Raw genomic sequence first — 25,180 nt, 5'->3', positions numbered from 1 at the left:
ATCCACTTCAGTTTTATGGGTGAGTGTATCCTATTCATATTCACAGTTACGATGACTAACTATTCCCTCCATTCTACTTTTCCCCCATTTATCTTTCTCACTCTCTCCTTTCACCCTGTCCCTCCTCAACACTGCTTTTCTTCTGACCTGTTGTTCTTTGTTGTTGTTGTTTTCTTCATTTCAAAGGACCAATGACATCACATATCTTGATTCATGGGTAAATTAGATCTAAGTGAGGCAGAGTTGTACAAAACCTTCAGCTTTGCTTTTTTTCCCAAAGTCATCAAAGTCCAGTGGCGAGACAAAAGTCATGACAACTGGTGAAGGCCTACGGTGCAGTGGAAGAACTTGGTGTCTTTGATGTCTGACCAAGCTCTAAGCACTCCACCATGCCTGCTTCAGCCACTTCATGGCTGTTGGAACAGATTGTTCTCATTCACTCATTCTGCCAGAAGAAATCTTTATATGCTTGGGGTAGACACCTCTGTAACTCACTGATGGGTTTGTGGCCCATTGGCTACCTTCAACCTCATTTAACTTGTCTGCTAGGATAGTTTACTGGAGGTGTAGCCACTACACATGCTACAGTTTCCTTAAGCCAAAGGTGAGAGTTGAGAGCCAGGTGGACACTAAAGGTCCATGAGCAACCCTGAAACAGCCTTTTCTCTTATCCCACTTCTCTCCTACTTCCCTGTAGGGTAAGATGGATTTCTATACTCAACTGTGTGTGTACATTATTCCCTCTTTGAGCCAATACTGATGAGAGTAAGGTTTAAGCATTGCCTGCCACTACCACCCCCATGTTCTCCTCCAATGTAAAAACTCCTCTTTTGCACCTTTTTATGTGAGATAATTTATCCCATTGTACCTCTCTCTTCCCCTTCTCCCAGTTCATCCCTCTTTATCACCACTTAATTTCATTTTTTATATCATCTCAACATATTCAACTCACACCCATGCCCATTGTCTACATATACTATGTCTAACTGCCTTAATAATGATAAAATTCTTAGGCATCACAAGTATGATCTTCCCATGTAGGAATGCAAACACTTTAACCTTTTTGAATCCCTTATATTATTTATCTTTCATAATTATTCTTGAATCTTGTATGAAAAAGTCAAATTTTTCTATTCGGGTCTAGTCTTTTCATAAGGAATGCTTGAAAGTCCTCTACTTCATTAAATATTCATTTTTTCTCCCAGAGGAATATACTTAATTTTACTGCATAGGTAATTCTTGGTTGTTAACCAAGCCCTTTTGCCCTCTCGAATTTCGTATTCTAAGTCTTCCAATCCTTTGATGTAGAGGCTGCTAAATCTTGTGTTATACTGACTGTGGTTTTACAATATATGCGTTGTTTCTTTTTAGATGCTTGTAACATTTTCCTCTTAAGGTGGGAACTCTAGAATTTGCCTGTAATATTGCTGGAAGTTTTCATTTTAGGATCTCTTTCAGGAGATGTATTCTTTTCAAAAGAAATGCAAGATGTACAAACTTAGAGAATCTACCCCACATGTTCACATGGGCTATTTGTGGTAGAACATTCCAAGCTCATGTTAGTGTGATCAGCCTCAGTCAGAAACTTGACTTTAGCCTAGTGATGCCATTGTGGTCCTCTTTGAGAACAAAGGACAATAACCAATTTTTCAATTTCTATTTCACACTCCGGTTCTAGGATAATAGGGCAGTTTCCTTGATAATTTCTTGAAATGTGATGTCTAGGCTTTTTCTTATCATAGCTTTCAGGTAGCTCAATACTTAAATTGTCTCTCTTTGATTTTCCAAGTCAGTTGTTTTTCCAAGCAAATAGTTCACATTTTCTTCTTACTTTTTTCAATCATTTGACTTTGTTTTATTACTTCTTGATGTCTCATGAAATCATTAGTTTCCATTTGTCCAGCTATAATTTTTAAGAAATTATTTTCTTCAGTCAGCTCCAGTACTTCCTTTTCCTTTTGGCTAGTTCTGTTTTTTTTTAGTTCTTCTCTTCAATGAATTTTTGCATATCTTTTTCCATGTGGCAAATCCTGCTTTTAAAAGGAGTTTTTCTCTTCAGTGGATTTTTGTGCCTCTTATGATTTGACTGATTCTGTTTTTTAAGGTGTTATTTTCTTCAATATTTTTTGCATGTACCTCCTTTACCAAGCTATTGGCTCTTTTTTCATGATTTTCTTTCATCACTCGCATTTCTTTTCCCAGTTTTTCCTCTACCTCTATTATTTGGTTTTAAAAATCCTTTTTGACCTTTTTTGGGAATTCTTTTTGTGCCTGACACCAATTCACATTTTTTTTTTCCTTTTAAGACTTTGCATATAGCTCTTTTGACATTATGGTCTTCTTCTGAGTTTGTGCTTTGGACTTCCTTTTCACCACAGTAACTTTCTATGGTTAGGTTACTTTTTGTTGTTGTTTGCTTACATTTCCTGCCTATTTCTTGACTTTTAACATTAAGCTACAGTTGGGCTCTGATCCTGGGGTGGAGGAGATATTATTCCAAGCTTCGTGCTTTTCATGTCTCTCTTTTCAGAGCTAGCTCTGGGAGGCTGTAAGTTTTCAGTTCTTCCAGGATGGTATGATCTAAGGAAAGAGGTGGTCACAGCTCTTTTGGCCTTTGCTCTGGTCTATGAGTGATCACAAACACTTTCTATTATCCTGGAACTGTGACCAGTGTGTCCCCTCCAGCTAATGCTGCTCTTTGCCCTGGGACTTTGACCCAGAACCATTCATGTGCAATTCAACAAAGTCCTGATCCCAGTGCCAGCAAAGTGTCCCCTGTAATCTTTTGACCACTTGTCTGACCCCTTTACCATCTGTGTACTAAGAGTTCCTGAAGCTGCCAGTGATTCAGTCACCCCCAAAACCTGCTGTTGACTTGCTAAAGTATGGCTCCTGCACTCCTTCACTCCTCTATTGCTTCAGTGTGACCAACCTTTCATGACAACTTTCAAGTTGTCTTGGACTAGAAAATTGTTTCATCCCATCCTTGTGTTGGCTCTACCACTTTAGAATTCATTTGAGGTATTATTTCAATGTTGTTTAGTGAAAAATTTGGGAGAGCTCAGGCAAGCCCCTGCCTTCACTCAGCCATCTTGGCTCTGCCCCACCTCAGATATGTGTCAACAGGTCTTCTTAATCCTCCACATACCAACTCTCTCAGCCATTCCTTCCTCTCCAGTTACATGGACACCAGCCTACTTATCCCCATTTCTTAGTTTGACTATTTTAAAATCTTCCTGATTTCTCTGGCTCTATTCTTTGCTCTTAGCTATTCTCTACATACCTGATGATATAATATTCCAAATGCATTGGAAACCATCATACCATGTCACTCCCCTACTCTAAAATCTCCAGTGACTTCCTGCTGCCTCTATGATAAAATGCAAACTTCTGAAGGTGATATTGAAGAGCTATGGTAATCTGGCTTCAACTTTTCTCCCTACCTTTTTTCCACTGGGGTCTCTTTATGCTCCAATTACACTTGACTACCAATTTTTCCTTGAACTCATCCACCTTTCTCAATTCCACATGTTCACCTAATAGATGGACAATATTCTCTTCCCATTTCCTCTGTTGAGAAAAATCCTTTAAAAAGAGAAGTCTCATGGAAAAGAATGGGTTAAAATTTAATTGATCTTAGAACTTTTATGTTTCTAAGTCTGAAAGGGGGCTACCGTGTGACTTCTTTGAATGGGTAGAGTGATGAGGGTGGAAGCTAGTTTCCCTCAAAGTTTTGTTTTTTAATTCAGCTAAGTATAGAGGGAAAAATGTCATCAATAAACATACCAGAATAAAATAACTTAAAACCTAAAGTTCAGAGTTGGGAGGGGCCTTAGAAAAGACAATATCAGAGCTAGGAGGGGCTTTAGAACAAGGAATGTCAGAGCTAGAGGGGCCTTAGGAAGAGATTTCACAGTGTCGGAACTGATATAGACTTTAGGTCATGGAACATAGAATATCACAGCTACAAGCAATCTTTTGATATGGAATACAGAATGCCAAAACTAGAAATGGGCTTAGCATGTAGAAGGTCAACTACGTGAGGAGCCTTAGGACATAGAACAGAATGTCCAAGATATAAGAGCCCTTAGATCACGGAACATAGAACCTTAAAACTGAAATTAAAACAAACTCAGTACCTAAAAGCAGAGATATTGATGGGCCCTTCTGCCAGGAATGATCTGAGCTCCAAGGGGGCCTTAAGAAGGGAGATTAGTGAATACATAGAAAATGAGAGCAACAAGGAACCTTTAACTCGTCTAATCTACTCATCCTGTAGTGCAAGAAAGGAGGACGAACAAGTTTAGCAACCATATGGTGAATGAGTAACAAAACCCCCCAGTTAATGGAAGCTAATAGCCAAGCTAATAAAAGAGCCAGAACTAAGATTTACACCTAATTTCCAGTGGAGTATTTCTCCAATTCCATCAGTGCCCTTGTTTCATCTCCAGTTCCAAGGGAACCTCATGCTCACCCCCTCTCCTCCTTATTCCTTCCTCACTCTTCACCATGTTTCCCCCTACCTCAAACACAGGGGGGTTTCTCATGAGTCAGGAAAATGGGATTCATTGAGATTCTAAGGCCTGACCTGTAGTCTGCCATTTTTAAACATAGTTTCAACCCCATTAATTCTGCAGATAAACACCAGAAATAATGAACGTAAAACTTTTTAATTAGCGAGACTTTTGACTTTGAAGGGAGGAAAAAAAATGATCCTTTCTTGCACAGAAAAACCAGGGCACTAAGGTAACATTCTTTGAAAGAAGTGTTTTAAAATAAGTTTATTTCATTTTAAATAAATCCTCTAGCATGAAATAGAAAGAGTTCATGGTCTTTGCTTGGAAGAAGTCTGTGTAAACAATATACCTGTCATATGCATCTGTGCAGCTTAGCAACAGTTTGTTATTGGAAGGAATATTTCAGTATTGGTGGCTGAAAGGACTTTTTTGTCTCAAAATTGACTTTCTCCTTTGGCTTGTTTCTCTTTTGACTCTACCTAGACTTTATTAATAGTTTCCTTCTTTTCACCATCTCCATCTTCATAATTTTCCTCAAAACATTCATCAGCCCCTCACTAGGATCTGTGTCATTATCAAAGGAGATTTTCCCTTCTCCTTGCATTCCTTCTCCACCTGGGTCAACTAATTCCATTTCTGTCCCTGCATAATATAAGAAATGTATCAGTCTTTTTTTTCCTTTTTTTATTTTTTTTATTTTTATTTTTAGTTTACATCAGACGGTTCTACATAACTTTGAGTTCCAGATTTTCTCCCCTCCCTTCCCTCTCCCTCCCCAAGACGGCATGGAATCTCATATAACTACCAAGTATAACTTCGCATTGAATTAATTTATACACTAGTCAGGTTGCAGAGAAGAATTATGACCAATGGAATGAATCATGAGAAAGAATAAACAGAACCAAAAAAAACCCCAAAAACAAAAACAAAAGAGAAGAGAAAAAGGCAAGCATGAAGTGTGCCTCAATCTGCACTCAAATTTCACAGTTCTTTCTCTGGATATAGATAGCATTCTCCATTGTGAGTCCTTTGGAGTTGTCCTTGCACCTTGCACTGCTGAGAAAAGCGAAGTCTATCAGGGTTGGTCCTCATGGAATCCATACATCTGTGGTTGTGTACAATGTTCTCCTGGCTCTGCTCCACTCACTCAGCATTATGTCGTGTAGGTTTTTCCAGGTTGTTATGAAGTCCGTATCATCCCCATTTCTTATGGCACAATAGTATTCCATTACCTTCATATAGCACAGCTTGTTCAGCCATTCCCCAATTGATGGGCATCCCTTTGATTTCCAATTCTTGGCTACCACAAAAAGAGCTGCTATAAATATCTTTGTACATATGGATCCTTTTCCCACTTGTGTAATTTCTTTGGGATACAACCCTAGAAGTGGTATTGCTAGGTCAAAGGGTATGAACATTTCTGTGGCCCTTTGGGCGTAGTTCCAAATTACTCTCCAAAATGTCTGGATCATCTCACAACTCCACCAGCAATGTAACAATGTTCCAATTTTCCCACATCCTCTCCAGCATTTATCATCCTCCTGCTTTGTTATTTTAGCCAATCTGACAGGAGAGATGTGGTATCTAAGAGTTGTTTTGATTTGCATTTCTCTAATCAGTAGTGATTTAGAGCATTTTTTCATATGACTATAGATAGCTTTAATTTCTTCCTCTGAAAACTGCCTGTTCATATCCTTTGACCATTTCTCAATTGGGGAATGGCTTGTATTCCTATATATTTGGCTCAGTTTCCTGTATATTTTAGAAATGAGGCCTTTATCAGAGATACTAGTTGTAAAGATTTTCTCCCAATTTTCTGCTTCCCTCCTAATTTTTGTTGCATTGGCTTTTTTTGTACAAAACCCTTCAGTTTAACATAATCAAAATTATCCATTTTGCATTTTGTAATGCTCTCTATCTCTTGTTGGGTCATGAATTCTTTTCTTTTCCATAAATCTGATAAGTAAACCATTCCTTTTTCTCCCAAATTACTTATAGTATCAGCCTTTACTCCTAAATCATGAACCCATTTTGACTTTATTTTGGTATTTGGTGTAAGATATTGGTCTATGCCCAGTTTCTGCCCTACCATTTTCCAATTTTCCCAGCAGTTTTTGTGAAATAGTGAATTCTTAGCCCAGAAGCTGGCCTCTTTGGGTTTATCAAAGAATAGATTGCTATAGTTGTTGACTTCTCCATCTTGTATTTTTATCCTATTCCACTGATCCACACCTGTTTTTTATCCAGTACCAGGTAGTTTTGATGACTGCTGCTTTGTAGTACAGTTTAATATCTGGTATGGCTAGGCCACCTTCTCTAGCATTTCTTTTCATTAATACCCTAGATATTCTAGACCTCTTGTTTTTCCAGATGAATTTTGTTATAATTTTGTCCAGCTTAGTAAAATAATTTTTTGGTAGTTTGATTGGTATGGCAATGAATAGATAGATTAATTTAGGTAAAATTGTCATTTTTATTATATTAGCTCGGCCTAACCATGATCAAATGATATTTTTCCATTTATTTAGATCTGACTTTATTCACCTGAAAAGTATCTTAGTTATGTTCATATAGGCCCTGGGTTTGTCTTGGCAAATAGGATCCCAAATATTTTATAGTGTCTACAGTAACTTTGAATGGAATTTCTCTTTCTATCTCTTGCTGTTGGGCTTTGTCAGTAATGTGTAGGAATGCTGAGGATTTATGTGGGTTTATTTTATATCCTGCAACTTTGCTAAAGTTATTTATTATTTCAAGTAGTTTTTTACTTGATTCTCTAGGATTCTCTACATAAATCATCATATCCTCTGCAAAAAGTGATAATTTAATTTCTTCTTTTTCTATTCTAATTCCTTCAATTTAGTTTTCTTCTCTTATTGCTAAAGCTAACATTTCTAGTACAAAATTGAATAGTAGGGGTGATAATGGACATCCTTGTTTCACCCCTGATCTTATTGGGAATGTATCTAGCTTATCCCCATTACAAATAATGGTTGTTGATGGTTTTAGGTAGCTGCTTTTTATAATTTTAAGGAAGGTTCCATTTATTCCTATGCTTTGTAGTGCTTTTAATAGGAATGGGTGTTGTCTTTTGTCAAAGGCTTTTTCTGCGTCTATTGAGATGATCATATGGTTTTTGCTAGTTTTGTTGTTGATATGGTCAATTATGCTAACAGCTTTCCTAATATTGAACCAGCCTTGCATTCCTGGAATAAATCCTACCTGGTCATAGTGTATTATTCTCGTGATGAGAAAGAAATGTATCAGTCTTGATCTTAAGCAACCTTCTACAGAGATGGGCTGCAAGAGGTTGTTGACAGTCAAAGGTAGTTTTAGCATTAATATTCTTTACAAGAACTTCAAATGACTCCCATGAACTGCCCCCGTACATTCTCAGCGGGGATTTGCTAAACACTATTTAAGGTGATGAGGATTTTCACATATTTAGATGACTAATTGCAGCCATTATTGTTGACTTTCACAGTGTACCCAAATGAAATGGGGGGAACCACAGCTGTTGGTTTCTCATTATCAACAATTTCTCTTTTCTCCTGTCCCTTCCACTTAGTCTTATGCTTGATTTCTGTCTCTAGCTTGGACTTTTCTGCTGTTAGGACATCACAGACTCCTTTCCTAGTGGCTTTTCCCAGCAACTCTTTCACTTCTTCCAGGCCTTTCCATAGATCACCCAGGGCTGCCGCAATGGTTTGCCACCACTGCCAGGAGTAACATGAGCTGTGATCATGCAGAAGGGATGCCCTAGGGATCCCCCACTGCAAGGACTAACTCAAGACACTGCTCCTGCCACAGCCAGAGTGTGGATCTGACTGACAGAGCTGCCTGCACACAGATGGGATGGTCTCAGATGGCCCTCTAAGCCACTGGCTTGAGGACAAACAGGGCTTGCCTTTTCCCTGTTTTCTTTAAAAATGGTCTGGAGTCCTAAAAAAGGCAAGTGCAACTCCTAAGAGTCTTTGGAAGCCTTAGCACCATGGAGAGGAAGCAGACCAGGAATGCCTATAGGTCCAGCTCTAATCTCAGCCTTAGATCATACATTCCCTGGTTCTCGATTTTTTTCATCTGTAAAATTACTCTAAAAATACTTTCCTGGATTCCTTCAGCACAGACCTGAGAACATTATCTGAAATGTAAGTAGATATAATTGAATTTCTCAAGTGGGTGTGTAACCCTTATAGACTCTGTTCTTATCCCACCTTCCTTTCCCCTGCTGGTTGAGTGGCCAGAGCTAAGCAAATGATTCCCTCTCAAGGTTCTAGGGGTGCCCCTGTGGGCCTGTGGGGTCTCTTTCCAAGGTTATCAACTCAAGTCCCAATTCCAATGTGTTCTTTCAATATCATTTACAATTTAGTATCTCCCCTGTGACTCCAATATCATTTAACATTCAGTAGCTTTTACAAAGGGATATTTACTGAGACAATATCATAAGAACAGAAATACAAAAGTATTTCTCCCAACAGCAGGCTTCTTCATTTATCACCTTGGTCCTTGGCCAAGGCAGCTAGGGCACAGTGAATAGAGCACTAGCCCTGGAGTCAGGAGGACCTGAGTTCAGATCTGGCCTCATACACTTGACATGCTTACTAGCTGTGTGACCTTGGGCAAGTCACTTAACCCCAATTGCTTTCCCTTCTCCCCTCTGAAAAACAAAACAAAAGAACAAATAAAAAAAAGGGGGCCCCGGCACATGCATCTAGTTTCCCTTCTTTGATAGAATAAAGAAACCTTTAAAAAAAAGTAACATAGCCACTGGGCAAGTTGGTCCACTTCTGTACCAGGTCCTAAGTGTTGCTGTATAAGAGTCATGTGGGTGCCTCACCAGGTTGGCCTGTCAAGAAGTCTGGTATGGACTCCTGTCACTGTACTTCTGCTGCTCTGACCTTCTAAATCAAACAATAAATAAAACCAGGACAATTTACCAAGTCACCATTTGGCTTTGAAATCATGGACTGACCAGATAGGAGTGAGGATGATAGCATTTCATCCTCCTTTGTCACACACAGCCAGAAGAGAGAGACCAGTTTGGGGAGTTAATGCTTTTCGTATTCATACTCAGTTCTGGCTCAGCAGCCAAGTGAACATCCTTCTCTTCACTAAGGGGCCAGGAGCCAATCAAAAAATTCTTGTGCCTTTTCTGAAGAGGAGATCTGGGCTTCTGCATTGCTCTCTATCATAACCGTCCAAATGGCCACGCCCAGGATTGAGATCTCATTGCCCAGGACTCCATTACATAAGAGCAGTGAAACAGGCCTTTGAAAGATTGGGATGGAATATAGAGCTTTTCAGCCTTGAAGTCAGAAATCTATCACCTGCCTTTATAGATGGCTGCTTTTGCTTTTGGCTTATTTTCTCCAAGTCTCAGTTTCCTACCCTGTTAAAAGGGATAATAATCCTTGAACTCCCTATCACAGGGAAGTTGTAAGGATCCAAATAGCACCTTGGCACAGTGGTAATAGAATTGTATTTGGGGTCACAGTGTTTAGGCTTAAGTCCTCACTCTCTTACTGCTATGTGACACTGGGCAAATCCCTACGTTGTTCTGCTCCTCAGTTTCCTCCTTAAAAAATAAAGGGGAAATTAGACTAAGTGACTTCTGAGGTTCCTTGTGCCCCTAGGTCTATGTTATAGGATTCTGTGGTCTTAAGGGAGACAAAGGATATGAAAGCATTCTGAAAAGAAGGTGAATTCTGGGTCCATTCCTCTTTCCCAGAGCTGCTGCTCCATAGCCCAGCCACCCTCCTCTCAATGAACAAGGGGCCCAAAGACCAATCTCATCTGAGACATGACAAGCACATCAATAACAGGACGCTTGATTACTGAGCCATTCAAGCAGGGAACAGTATTTTGCTTCTACATTTGAGGGTGTAATTTAATTAGCTGAGTTGGAAAGAATTAATAAATGACAGAAAATCACCTCCTACTCCTATCCCCCCTTCCCTTTTCCAATTTAGGAAGAAATAAACAGCTTGTGACAGAGATCGTCAAAGCCCCCAAGGCAGCCAACATTGCTATTGGCCAGATGCTGTGTCCTTGTCTGTAGGAAAGCAAAGATTAGAGCTGGCCTGACCATGGTCTTTTCTTGCTTATCATCAGCAGCAACATCTGGGAAAGACAATAGATATATAGAGAGCACTTTAAGATTTTTTAAGCACTTTACTGACAGGATCTATTATAATTCCACTTGTACAGATAAGGAAACTGAGGCACAGAAAGGTTAAATGGCTTGTCTGAGATCACCAAGGAATAGCCACCCAGGAAATGCCAGGCCTTTGCTCTGCCACAAGAAAGTCTTTCCTTGTCCTCCTGCTCTCCCTCCCTCCTTCCATCACAAGCTACCCTGTAACTGTTGTACATGTGGTGGACTAGCTTAAACACCAATCCAGTATTTCTGGGTCTCCAAAGTCCTTAGAGGAAGTCTCTTGTAAAAGTGTGGGCAGGGCTGTTGGCCTTCTGCCCCTGCGGTACCATTTCCCTGTCTCTGCACGTAAGAACACCATGCCACCATCTTCCTTGTTCTGTATAAGTCATGAGCTGTTCCCTGAAGGGAAATAGAACTAAGGTGGCTTTTTCGCAAATAAATAAAACTGCTTTGAAATAGCTACTCAGGAAGGTGGTGGGCAGTTGACAGGCCAATAGCAGGCATTTTATTACAGTTATTAGGTTTCTATTTCCCAAGAGCAGATCAGCTTTGGAGAAAAAGCTTGTGGTTTTGTGACTCTTCTCAGAAATAAGACACTCAGACATTCAGTGTAGAGATGAGCTTGTCCGGGACCAGGTGGATTTGCCCCAGAGGGTTCAGTTTACTGTCCGGAGACACTCTTCTACAGTATCTAGATGGGGAGGCAGGGAGAGAGTGGAGATGAGGGAAAATCCAGTACCCCTCCCGGACATGAGCAAAGTCAGGTTCAGGGTGGGGGGAGGTGCAGCTGAAGAGACTGGGGAAGGGTTTGGTACCTCGGGGCTTTTCATAGAAGCAACACTGAAATGGGCGCTAAGGAGAGTTGGGTTCTGCCACTTTTGATTCTAAATCACTGTGAGGCCTGAAGACAGGCACTGCCTTCTGATCTTTAGCTTTCCCATCCAGAAAATGAAAATGTTAATCTGGCTATTGAATTGAGTTCTAAGATATTATATTATAATTCTATTTAATTATATTCCATTCCATTCCATTCATCCACACAATTACAGTATCTCAGATTTGGAAGGCACGTCAGTAATCCTCTAGAGATGCCATGAGATCAAGTAAATAAAGTGCTGCACTTGGAGTAAGCAAGACTCGAATTCAAATCCTGCCTTTAACACTTACTGGCTGTGTGACTCTAGATAAGAATTTAACCTCTCTGAGTCTCAATTTCTTCATGGGCAAAATGGGAGGTAATAAGCCCCTCACGACTTATCTTTTATGTCTGGGATGTGTAAATGTATTCAAAGTCTTTGGCAAAAATCCGTGTAGTGCTGTTACCACTAGTCCAATCCTTGCCTAAACAAAAATCCCTCTAAAGAGTCCCTGGAAGTGGTGACCTGCTTGAACACCTCCAAAGTGGGTAGGCATCACTTCCTAAGGCAACCCACTCTGTAATAACAAGAGCTAACACTTACAGAGAACTTTAAGGTTTACAAAACAGTTTACAAATATTTTATTGGATCCTCACTTTGGGAGGTAAGTGCTATTATTATCTTCATTTTACAGATGGGGAAACTAAGGTACACAGAGGTTCAGTGACTAGCGTGGGGTCACTTAGCTAGTTAGTGTCTGAGACTGGATTTGAATTTGGATCTTTCTGACTTCAGGTCCAGAGCTCTCTCTTCTTTCCTCTCCTCTCTTCCTTCTTTCCTTTCTTTTTTTCTCTCCCTTCCTCCCTCCCTCCCTTCCTTCCTTCCTTCCTTCCTTCCTTCCTTCCTTCCTTCCTTCCTTTCCTATAGTACTATGCAGCTATATTATTTACATAGTTCTCATTGTTAGGAAGGTTTTCTGAAACCAAACCTCAATCAGCATCTTTACAAGTTCCATCATCGCTCATAGTCTTTCCCTTTGGGGCCAAGCAGGAAAAACAAAAATCTCAATTCAGTTTAATTCAGACTGATAGCATACCTGCTAAATTGAGGCACTGTCCAAGGTGCTGAGACTGCAAGTGTCCCCATGAAGCAGATTCTCTTTTAAGGAGCTTGCAGTTTCATAGGGGGGAATGTCAAGATAAGCATGATTCTAAGGGAGATGAGGTGGGGAGTGGTGGCAGGGAGAGACTTCTTACAGAAATGGGGAATCCTGAAAGTCAAAGAGATGGGAAAAGGAAGGATGAGATCAGGAATGCTGAGTGGTTCAGTTTGAAACATATTATATGAAGAACAAAATGAGACCAGACTGGACACTTCTGTTTGACTTCTTGAGCAACCTGACCCCATCTTGGGGAAAAAAATCAACAATGGAGGAAATCTTGGGAAAATTTGACCTGCTCTAATGTGAGTACCTCAAACAGAACTCACTTCTCAACAGCCAGACTGGCTCCAAGACTCTACCAACCTCTGTCTTGATCATCAGTCAGGATCAGGGACTAGACTTTGCCCTCTATCCATATGCATACTCTCTCTACCCTTTAGGCAGGGATTGAAGATCAAGTCAACATTATCTTTGCTATAATAAAGGGCGTGTCAATCTACTGACCTATGGCTCCACCTAGAATTTCAGTAGTTTTTAGGCTGCCTGGTCTGACCTCTTTTTCTGACTAATATTTTAGCTCCTTCAACATATATGAATCAGCCTCATCTCTCCAGCAAGGTAAGACCCAATCTTACCCTTGCATTGTGCTCTCTGGATTTTTTGTTTTATTATTAATGGACTGCCTTTCTATTAGATGTGTACCAGCACTACCAAAACTTATTGTGCATTGATTTCACATTTACTTATATGAGGACATGTTTTCCCAATTGAATATAATCTTCTCAAGGACAGGGGTAATTTCATTCAGTCATTTTTTTCCTTTTTATCCCCCAACGCAGTACCTGACACATAGCAGGAACTCAATAAATTCATATTGAGTTTAGTTGAATTGACCAGCAGGTTGAATGAATATTCCTAAGGGCCTTGAATACCTGAGTCAAGAGTTCCTGCTTTATTTGAAAGACAATGGGGAGTCATAAAAGGGTTTTGAGAGGAGAGGAGTGATATCATAGCAGAGCATTTGGAAGGTTATTGGGGCAGTTGCCTGGAGGATGAGATGAAGAAGAATATTGGAGACCGAAATCAGTTGAAGGCAATAAATAGAGCTCTAAGTGAAAAGAGATGAGGGCATGTACTAGCATGGATGGTTACAGTTTAAGTAGAAAGAAGGGTCCAGATTTAGATAATGACATAGCTAAGAAAAAGAAATGATAAAACTTGTTGAATTATTACATTCAGCAGTAATGAAGCGCAGAGAGTCTATAGTGATTCCATAGTGTTCTATGGTATAGAATTCCATAGATTCTATAGTGACTGGGAGGGTGGTGGCACCATCAATATAAAACAGAAAAGTTCCCAAGAAGATGAGGCTTAAAAAGCTAGGTTAATGAGTTTGTCATACTAGCAGGGCATCCAGATAGAGAGGGCTAGCAGGCAATTGGAAATAGTGGGTTAGAGTCTAGGGAGTAGTTTGGGAGTCATCTGTACAGGAGTCACATAGAAAGCATCAGGTTGTGTGTTTGTCCTTTGTTTTTGAAGAGGACCATGACATCAGGGAGATGATGATATCATTTGAAGTTGACTTTGATTTGAGTGAGGGAGGGATGTGCAAGGTCACCAGCCTCACTTTCTCTTCCAGAGTCATCTGGATCCAGTGACCAGATATTCATCAGGATGACTGGAGCTGACCCAGGATGCAATGGGAGACCCTGGACCTTTTAGGCTCAGGCCTTTTCTTGTACTCACTTAGAGTGAGGTGCCGCCTATTCAGTGAATAGGCCTATTTAATAAATGAGTCAAGGGATGGTCCCTTTAATTAGAAAAAAAGGAAAAAAAATTGAGCTGGGAGGGGAAGATCCTCAGGGTTGCTGTTCCAAAGAGAAATAGTTACCAATGACATTCTCTCCAAGCCAGAAGGGCCCAATGTGCAGCCATTAAGTGGAGCTTGGGCAGGGACCTATTTATGAACTTCTGAGTGAACTGGTTTTAAAGTTTTATGGAAGGAAGGAAGGATGGAAGGAAGGAAAGAAGGAAGGAGAGAGAAATAAAGGAAGAAAGGAAGGAAGAAAGGAAGAAGGGAAGAAGGAAAGAAAGAAAGGAAGGAAGGAAGGAAGGAAGGAAGGAAGGAAAGGAGGAAGGAAGGAAGGAAGGAAGGAAGGAAGGAAGGAAGGAAGAAGGAAAGAAAGAAAGGAAGGAAGAAAGGAAGAAGGAAAGAAGGAAAGAAAGGAAGGAAGGAAGAAAGAAAGAAAAAGAAGGAAAGAAAGAAAGAAAGAGAAAAGAAGAAGTCTAGCCAGTAAACCCCAAGTTAAGTGGGCAACTTCTGGCCATCAAAATTTACCTTCCTTTGGAGATAAGAAGAAGAGGAAAGGGAGAGAGAGAGATGAAGAGGATAAGCTGAGTTATCCAATTAGTGAGAGAGAGAGAGAGAGAGAGAGAGAGAGAGAGAGAGAGAGAGAGACAGAGAGAGGGAGAGGGAGAGGGAGAGGGAGAGGGAGAGGGAGAGGGAGAGGGAGAGGGAGAGGGAGAGGGAGAGGGAGAAGAAGAAGAAGAAGAAGAAGAAGAAGAAGAAGAAGAAGAAGAAGAAGAAGAAGAAGAAGAAGAAGAAGGAGAAGAAGAAGGAGAAGAAGAAGGAGAAGAAGAAGAAGAAGAAGAAGAAGAAGAAGAAGAAGAAGAAGAAGAAGAAGAAGAAGAAGAAGAAGAAGAAGAAGAAGAAGAAGAAGAAGAAGAAGAAGAAGAAGAAGAAGTTGTTGTTTAGAGAGAATGGCATCAGGGCAATGCAGGATGGCTTAGATTTAGATTTAGTAACATGAAGGACTACCTATTCCTTTTCAATTAAAATGGATGAGGAGGGCATCAGGGAGTACACCTAGAGGCTATTCAGAGTAAAGAAAAATAAGGGGAGTCCTTGTTGGCACTGAAATTTTATGATGGATATGATAGTCTGCATATCTCTCCATCTTCTATATTATTCCTTTCTTTATCTTTCCACAAAACAGTGTTAAATAAAACAGTGTTAATTTCCTATGTTTTCCTTTGCCACCATTGAAAGGATTGGAACTTACCTGGCAAAACAATGAAAGGGAGGACCATTTGTGATTTTGAATTCTTTATTACACAGCAGGAATGACTAACAGGCATGTTTGGGTCTTATTTTATTGTGTAATAAACCAAAGCATCTCTCAGGCCTTCTATAAAGTGGTGTTAAATGAAGGAGGGACTCCATTCCGACTCCTTTGTACTCTGATCCAGAAACCCGGATACACATGGCCTAGCCATTCAGGAGGCCTGGTCTCTGGATTCTAGTCCCCATTCTGTTGCAAACTTGTCATGTGAAATAGACACAATCTATCTCCTTTCTGACACATAGTGTCATCCTCTGGAAATTGGGGAGGGTGGAGGATTGGATTCCATTCAATTCCAGTGTAAGAAGTACGTGCTTTGTCCATGGTCCTTGATGGGTGCTCTCAAAGACTCCTTCCTGTGTTAACATTCTGTGTAAATGTGAGGAGCAGTGTGTGCGGAGTGCAAAACTAAGACCCAGGCAATCTGGTTTCAGACACTTGGCAATCTACTTCATGTCTCCAAGTCTTGGTTTCATGATCTGTACAGTAGTGATCATTAAATCCATCAGAACTGCCTGACAAGGCATGGAGGCTAATGTCCATAGAAGGCCCTTGACCAACCTTAAAGCATGTGTCCAGATCAGGTGCTACTATTTCCCATTTTGTATAAAGAGTTGGGATTCATTATTGTCATTCTCTTGAATGAAGTTATTAATTGTTTCTCTGATTTGTTGTTTGGCCCACTCATTCTTTAGAATTAGATTATTTAGTTTCCAATTAGTTTTTAGCTTATTTTTCCATGGTTCTTTATTAAAAATGATTCTTATTGCATCATGATCTGAAAACGATGCTTCGACTACTTCTGCCTTTCTGCACTGGATTGTGAGGTTTTTATGCCCTAGTACATGGTCAATTTTTGAGTATGTGCCATGTACCGCTGAGAAGAAAGTATATTCCTTTTTATCCCCATTCAGTTTTCTCCAGAGGTCTATCATATCTGCCTTTTCTAAAATTCTGTTTACCTCCTTAACTTTTTTCTTATTTATTTTGCAGTTAGATTTATCAAGTTCAGAAAGGGGGAGGTTGAGGTCTCCCAATATTATAGTTTTGTTGTCTATTTCTTCCTGTAGCTCCCTTAACCTCTCCTCTAAGAATTTGTATGCCTTACCACTTGGTACATATATGTTAAGCAATGATACTGCTTCATTGTTTATGGTGCCTTTTAGCAGGATATAATGTCCTTCCTTATCTCTTTTAATTAAATCTATCTTTACTTTTGCTTTGTCTGAGATTAGGATTGCTACACCTGCTTTTTTACTTTAGCTGAGGCACAATATATTTTACACCAGCCTTCTACCTTTACCCTATGTGTATCCCCCTGTTTCAAATGCGTTTCTTGTAAACAGCATATTGTAGGATTATGGTTTGTAATCCATTCTGCTATCCGCTTCTGTTTTATGAGAGTGTTCATCCCCTTCACGTTCAGAGTTATGATTTCTATCTGTGTCTTTTTCTCCATCCTAGTTACCCCTGTTTATGCTTTTATTTCTCCCTTTCCTCTTCTCCTCCTCAACAAAATTTTGCTTTTGACCACCGCTTTCCTCAATTTACCCTCCCTCTTTATTTCCCTCCCTTATCTTACCATTTCCCACTTGCTACTTCTCCCCTCCCTTCTGACCACCCCCTCCCTTTTTCCCCCCTTCCCCTCCTACTTCCCGTAGGACAAGTTAGATTTCTAAATTTATCCGGGTATATTATTCCCTTATTGAACTAGATCAGATGACAGTAAAGCTCAAATACTGCTCTTCTCCCTCCCTTCTTTCCCTCTACTATAATATGTTTCTGTGCCACTTCATTTGGTGTAATTTACCCTTTTCTACTACCTCCTTACCGCTTCTCTCATAGCCTTCCCTTTATATCTCTTACTTATATTTTTTATCTTTACATCAGTTAATTTACTCAAGAGAATGACAATAATGAAACAACATACCAAAACTTATGGGATGCAACAAAAGCAGTTCTTAGGGGAAGTTTTATATCTCTAAATGCTTACATGAATAAAATAAGGAAAAAGGAGATCAATGATCTGGGCATACAGCTGAAAAAGCTAGAAAAAGAGCAAATTGAAAACCCCCAATTAAATACCAAATTAGAAATACTGAAAATCAAAGGAGAGATTAATAAAATTGAAACCAAGAAAACTATTGAATTAATAAATAAAACAAAGAGCTGGTTTTATGAAAAAACCAATAAAATTGATAAATCTTTGGCCAATTTGATTAAAAAAAAGAAAGAAGAAAATCAAATTCCCAGTATCAAAAATGAAAAGGGTGAGGTCACCTCTAATGAAGAGGAAATCAAAACAATAATTAGGAATTATTTTGCCCAACGGTATGACCATAAATTTGACAACCTTAGAGATATGGATGAATATCTACAAAAACATAAACTGCCCAGGTTAACAGAAAAGGAAGTAAAATTTCTAAATAACCCCATCTCAGAAAAAGAAATTGAGCATGACGTCAATGAACTCCCTAGGAAAAAATCTCCAGGGCCAGATGGTTTTACATGTGAATTCTATCAAACATTTAAAGAACAATTAATTCCAATACTTTGTAGACTATTTGGGAAAATAGGTGAAGAAGGAGTCCTGCCAAATTCTTTTTATGACACAAATATGGTACTAATACCCAAACCAGGCAGAGTCAAAACAGAGAAAGAAAATTATAGACCAATTTCTCTAATGAATACTGATGCAAAAATTTCAAATAAAATATTAGCAAAAAGATTGCAGCAACTCATCACAAGAATAATACACTATGAACAGGTAGGATTTATTCCAGGAATGCAAGGCTGGTTCAATATTAGGAAAACTATTAGCATAATTGACCATATCAACAACAAAACTAGCAAAAACCATATGATCATCTCAATAGACGCAGAAAAAGCCTTTGACAAAGTACAACACCCATTCCTATTAAAAACACTAGAAAGCATAGGAATAAATGGAAACTTCCTTAAAATTATAAAAAGCATTTACCTAAAACCATCAACAAGCATTATTTGTAATGGGGATAAGCTAGATGCATTCACAATAAGATCCAGGGTGAAATAAGGATGTCCATTATCACCCCTATTATTCAATTTAGTACTAGAAACGTTAGCTGTAGCAATAAGAGAAGAAAAAGAAATTGAAGGAATTAGAATAGGAGAAGAAGAAACTAAATTATCACTTTTTGCAGATGATATGATGATTTATTTAGAGAATCCTAGAGAATCAAGTAAAAAAACTACTTGAAATAATAAACAATTTTAGCAAAGTTGCAGGATATGAAATAAACCCACATAAATCCTCAGCATTCCTATACATTACTGACAAAGCCCAACAGCAAGAGATAGAAAGAGAAATTCCATTCAAAGTTACTGTAGACACTATAAAATATGTGGGAGTCTATTTGCCAAGACAAACCCAGGGCCTATATGAACATAACTATGACACACTTTTCACGCAAATAAAGGCAGATCTAAATAAATGGAAAAATATCAGTTGCTCATGGTTAGGCTGAGCTAATATAATAAAAATGACAATTTTACCTAAATTAATCTATCTATTCATTGCCATACCAATTGAACTACCAAAAAATTATTTTACTGAGCTGGACAAAATAATAACAAAATTTATCTGGAAAAACAAGAGGTCTAGAATATCTAGGGTATTAATGAAAAGAAATGCTACAGAAGGTGGCCTAGCCATACTACATATTAAACTGTACTACAGAGCAGCAGTCATCAAAACTACCTGGTACTGGCTAAGAAACAGGGGTGTGGATCTGTGGAATAGGATATGTACACAAGATGGAGAAGTCAACAACTATAGCAATCTGCTCTTTGATAAACCCAAAGAGGCCAGCTTCCGGGCTAAGAATTCACTATTTCACAAAAACTGCTGGGAAAATTGGAAAATGGTAGGACAGAAACTGGGCATAGACCAATATCTTACACCATATACCAGAATAAAGTCAAAATGGGTTCATGATCTAGGAGTAAAAGCTGATACTATAAGTAATTTGGGAGAACAAGGAATGGTTTACTTATCAGATTTATGGAAAAGAAAAGAATTCATGACCCAACAAGAGATAGAGAGCATTACAAAATGCAAAATGGATAATTCTGATTATGTTAAATTGAAAGGTTTTTGTACAAGAAAAGCCAATGCAACAAAAATTAGGAGGGAAGCAGAAAATTGGGAGGAAATCTTTACATCTAGTATCTCTGATGAAGGCCTCATTTCTAAAATATACGGGGAACTGAGCCAAATATATAGGAATACAAGCCATTCCCCAATTGAGAAATGGTCAAAGGATATGAACAGGCAGTTTTCAGAGGAAGAAATTAAAGCTATCTATAGTCATATGAAAAAATGCTCTAAATCACTACTGATTAGAGAAATGCAAATCAAAACAACTCTTAGATACCACATCTCTCCTGTCAGATTGGCTAAAATAACAAAGCAGGAGGATGATAAATGCTGGAGAGGATGTGGGAAAATTGGAACATTGTTACATTGCTGGTGGAGTTGTGAGATGATCCAGACATTTTGGAGAGTAATTTGGAACTATGCCCAAAAAGCCATAGGAATGTTCATACCCTTTGACCCAGCAATACCACTTCTAGGGTTGTATCCCAAAGAAATCACACAAGAGGGAAAGGGACCCATATGTACAAAGATATTTATAGCAGCTCTCTTTGTGGTAGCCAAGAATTGGAAATCAAAGGGATGCCCATCAATTGGGGAATGGCTGAACAAGCTGTGCTATATGAAGGTAATGGAATACTATTGTGCCATAAGAAATGGGGATGATACGGACTTCGTAACAACCTGGAAAAACCTACACGACATAATGCTGAGTGAGCGGAGCAGAGCCAGGAGAACATTGTACACAACCACAGATGTATGGATTCCGTGAGGTTCAACCCTGACAGACATCGCTTTTCTCAGCAACGCAAGGTGCAAGGACAATTCCAGGGGACTCATGATGGAGAATGCTATCTTCATCCAGAGAAAGAACTGTGAAGTTTGAATGCAGATTGAGGCACACTACATGCTCGCCTTTTTTCTTCTCTTTTGTTTTTGTTTTTGGGGTTTTTTTTTTGGTTCTGTCTCTCCTTTCTCATGATTCATTCCATTGGTCATAATTCTTCTCCACAACTTGACTAGTGTATAAATTAATTCAATGTGAAGTTATACATGGTAGTTATATGAGATTCCATGCCCTCTTGGGGAGGGAAGGGGGAGGAAGGGAAGAAAATCTGGATCTCAAAATTATGTAGAACTGTTTGTGGTAAACTAAAAATAAAAATAAATATTAAAAAAAAAAGAGTTGGGATTACATTGGTTTAGGGAACTCTCCATGAAGAAATCCCCTTGACTAACACAGTTCAGCCCCTGTTCTAAAATGCAGTGTCTGAGAGCTACCTGGGGCACTCTGAGGATCACACAGCCAATATTCCACATGGGGAAAGGGGAATCTAAGTCTTCCAGACTCCAAGATTGGTTTTGTACCCACCATACCTCACTGCCTCTCATATCCCATTTGGAGTTAGTCATCTGAGGCAGTGTTTCTCAGTAGATAGAGCTAGGAAGGCCTGAGTTTGAATCCCACCTATGATGCTTGCTGGTAGTGTCACCCTCGGCAAGTCACTGAGCCTCTCATGGCCCTGGGCAGCCCTAAGTCTATGAAGCTGCAGAGAAGAAGCCAACCTGCACTAGTCTGAATTTCCTCATACACTAGTTCCCACTATTAATGAAATGGCAGACCCAGTCCCTAGGCCCAAGCCCAATTATTCCTAAATTGGATGTCCTTTGGTGCAGTCTGAGCATTATACAGTTTAGTATCTGTCTGGTAAAGCTGTCTCTTCTCACACAATTCAGTGGAAACCCCCATGCTTTTCTTTGTCATGGAGACAGCTGCTAGGACATCCCTCTGTTCAAGAGTCCCCCATTGATATTCACCAAGCACCAGCCCTTACCCAGCCCTCACCATTGTCAGCAGTCATGTTTATTGAGTCTCCTTGTAAACTCTGAGTGGACAGGACTGTCAGGCTGGATGTTCCCTGTGAAAAACAATCTGTAATTTCCATCACCCTGTTGCCAGACACTCCATCTTGGCAGAGACCCATCTAGTATAGCCACATTGCCATTCAGTCCTTGTTTCCTTTCCATTCCTTCCATCTGTCCTCCTGGGCTGCATTGTTTCTTCCTGATTCTGCACATATAATTACATAGATTCCCACTGTTGCGTGTATTTTCTCTGTATTTGATGAGCCATGATTACAACAATGTACACCAGGAAGCATGGCATCTCCCACTCATGGATCATAGTTTGCTCTTCATCCAGATCTCAGTTATACTTTGGTAGTGCTGTACTGGAAAACTAGTGTCCTCTTCCCAGAACCTCACCAGGAACCTTGATAACTCTAGAACAACAGAAAGACTCACCATTTTAAAGCTCTTCACACCTTGATTCAGAACAATATTTTGGAAGCACTGTCTGAAAATCACCACTTCATTAAAAATAAAGCAAATGCATGTACTACATTGAAGCTTTGAAGCACTATAAATACTCATTGTCAGGGAGTATCTCATCTTCTTCACCTACTCTCATTTAGAGCTTTGAAGTGAATTTGAACATGCCCATAAATGGTGATCACAATAAAGGAAGGTCTTGAAAAAAATGGTTAAACCAAGTGGGGATGTTTAGCCTGGAGAGTAGAAGACAGTATGAAAATGATAGCTATTTTCAAGCATTTGGAGGACTGTCATGTGAAAGAAGGATCAGACATGTTCTGCTTGGCCCCAAAAGGTAGAGCTCATAGAAATGGCTAGATGATGAAAAGAAGGAAGGAAGGACGCTTCATTGCAATGTGAAATATCTTAAAGTATATAATACATTACCTTGAGATATACTGGGTCATCCGTTGTTCAAGAAATTCAGGAGAAGCCTAGAGATCTACCACTTATCTCCAGGTATTTTATTTTCACTGGCTGTTTCCCATAGCTGATCTTTTTTCCCTCCTGATCTCTGCCTTCTGACTTCTCTGACTTCCTTCAAGACTCAGCTAAAATCCCACATTCTGCAAGAAGCTTTTCTAGTTCTCCCCAATTCAAATGACTTCCATCACTTAACTACCTCCAAATTATGTTGTATATATCATGTTCATATGTAATTGTTTGCACGATTTCCCTCCCATTAGACCATGAGTACCTTGGAAGCAGGAAATGTTTTATTTTCAGGGTTTTTTTTGCCTGTCTCTGTATCCCAAGACTATGCACATTGCCTGGTATATATTAAGCACTAAATGAATGCATATTGACTGACAGCACAGTGATTAGCATCTAAGTGCTTAATAGATACTTTTTTAATCCATTGGTTCATTTCTCACAGCACATTATAATCCTATTATATGCATGAACTCAAATTTATTTAGACATTTTGCAGTTGATGGACATGTACTCTGTTTCTAGTTCTTTGTTACCATAAGAATTACTGATACATACATGCATATATATATATACACATATATATAATTTTTAATATTTTTAGTTTTCAGCATTGATTTCCACAAGATTTTGAATTACAAATTTTCTCCCCATTTCTACCCTCCCCCCCCACTCCAAGATGGCATATATTCTGATTGCCCCATTCCCCAGTCAGTCCTCCCTTCTGCCACCCCACTCCCCCTCATCCCCTTTTCCCTTACTTTCTTATAGGGCAAGACAGATTTCTATGCACTGGGGGCAGAGCCAAGATGGTGGCTGGAAATCAGAGAATGATTTCAGTAAATGAGTAAATCAGTAAATGATGTGAGAAAAACCATGAAAAATGAGTCAATGGCTTGCTAAAGGAGACCCCAAAAATACTGAAGAAAATAACACTTTAAAAAATAGACTAACTTAAATGGCAAAAGAGCTCCAAAAAGCCAATGAGGAGAAGAATGCCTTGAAAGGCAGAATTAGCCAAATGGAAAAGGAGGTCCAAAAGACCACTACAGAAAATACTACCTTAAAAATGAGATCAGAGCAAGTGGAAGCTAGTGACTTGATGAGAAATCAAGATATTATAAAACAGAACCAAAGGAGTGAAAAAGTGGAAGACAATGTGAAATATCTCATTGGAAAAACCACTGACCTGGAAAATAGATCCAGGAGAGATAATTTAAAAATTATTGGACTACTCGAAAGCCATGATCAAAAAAAAGATCCTAGATAGCATCTTTCAAGAAATTATCAAGGAGAACTGCCCTGATATTCTAGAGCCAGAGGGTAAAATAGAAATTGAAAGAATCCACAGTTTACCTCCTCAAAAAGATACCCAAAAGAAAACTCCTAGGAATATTACAACCAAATTCCAGGGCTCCCAGATCAAGGAGAAAATACTGCAAGCAGCCACAAAAAAAATTGAGTATTGTGGAAACACAAACAGGATAATACAAGATCTAGCAGCTTCTACATTAAGGGATAGAAGGGCTTGGAATATGATATTCTGGAGGTCAATGGAGCTAGGATTAAAACCAAGAATCACCTACCCAGCAAAACTGAGTATCATGCTCCAAATCAAAATATGGATTTTCAATAAAATAGAGGACTTTCAAGCTTTCTCAGTGAAAAGACCAGAGCTGAATAGCAAATTTGACTTTCAAACACAAGAATCAAGAGAAGCATGAAAAGGTAATCAAGAAAAAGAACAAGAAAAAGAAATTGCAAGGGACTTACTATAATTAAACTGTTTTGCTTACATTCCTACATGGAAAGATGATGTGTATGATTCATGAGACCTCAGTATTAGGGTAGCTGAAGGGAATATATATATATATATATATATATATATATATAGACAGAGGGCACAGGGTGATTTGAATATGAAGGGATGATATCTAAAAAAATAAAATCAAATTAACGGATGAGAGAGTAATATGTTGAGAGAGGGAGAAAGGGAGAGATAGAATGGGGTAAATTATCTCACATAAAAGTGGCTAGAAAAAGCAGTTCATTGGAAGGGAAGAGGGGGAAGGTGAGAGGGAATGAGTGAATTCTGCTCTTATCAGATTCGACCTGAGGAGGGAATAACATACACACTCAGTTGGGTATATTACCCCACAGGAAAGAAGGAGAAAAGAGATAAAAAGGGGGGATGATAGAAGGGAGGGCAGATAGGGGGAGGAGGTAATCAAAAGCAAACACTTTTGAAAAAGGACAGGGTCAAGTGAGAAAATTGAATAAAGGTGGATAGGATAGGAAGGAGCAAAATATAGTCTTTCACAACATGGGTATTGTGGAAAGGTTTTGCATAATGATACACATATGGCCTATGTTGAATTGCTTGCCTTCTTAGGGAGGGTGGGTGGAGAGGGAAGAGGGGAGAGAA

At 39.2% G+C, this 25,180-nt stretch overlaps 1 pseudogene; it reads right to left on the bottom strand.

The window, feature by feature from the left end:
- Positions 1 to 4,951: 4,951 nt before the first annotated feature.
- LOC118842790 lies at positions 4,952 to 21,935 on the bottom strand (annotated as a pseudogene).
- Positions 21,936 to 25,180: the final 3,245 nt, after the last annotated feature.

Source organism: Trichosurus vulpecula, chromosome 3, assembly GCF_011100635.1.
Source record: "Trichosurus vulpecula isolate mTriVul1 chromosome 3, mTriVul1.pri, whole genome shotgun sequence".
Classification (NCBI taxonomy): domain Eukaryota; kingdom Metazoa; phylum Chordata; class Mammalia; order Diprotodontia; family Phalangeridae; genus Trichosurus; species Trichosurus vulpecula.
The sequence above is the reverse complement of the archived record's forward strand: the minus strand, read 5'-3'. Positions and strand labels throughout refer to the sequence as shown.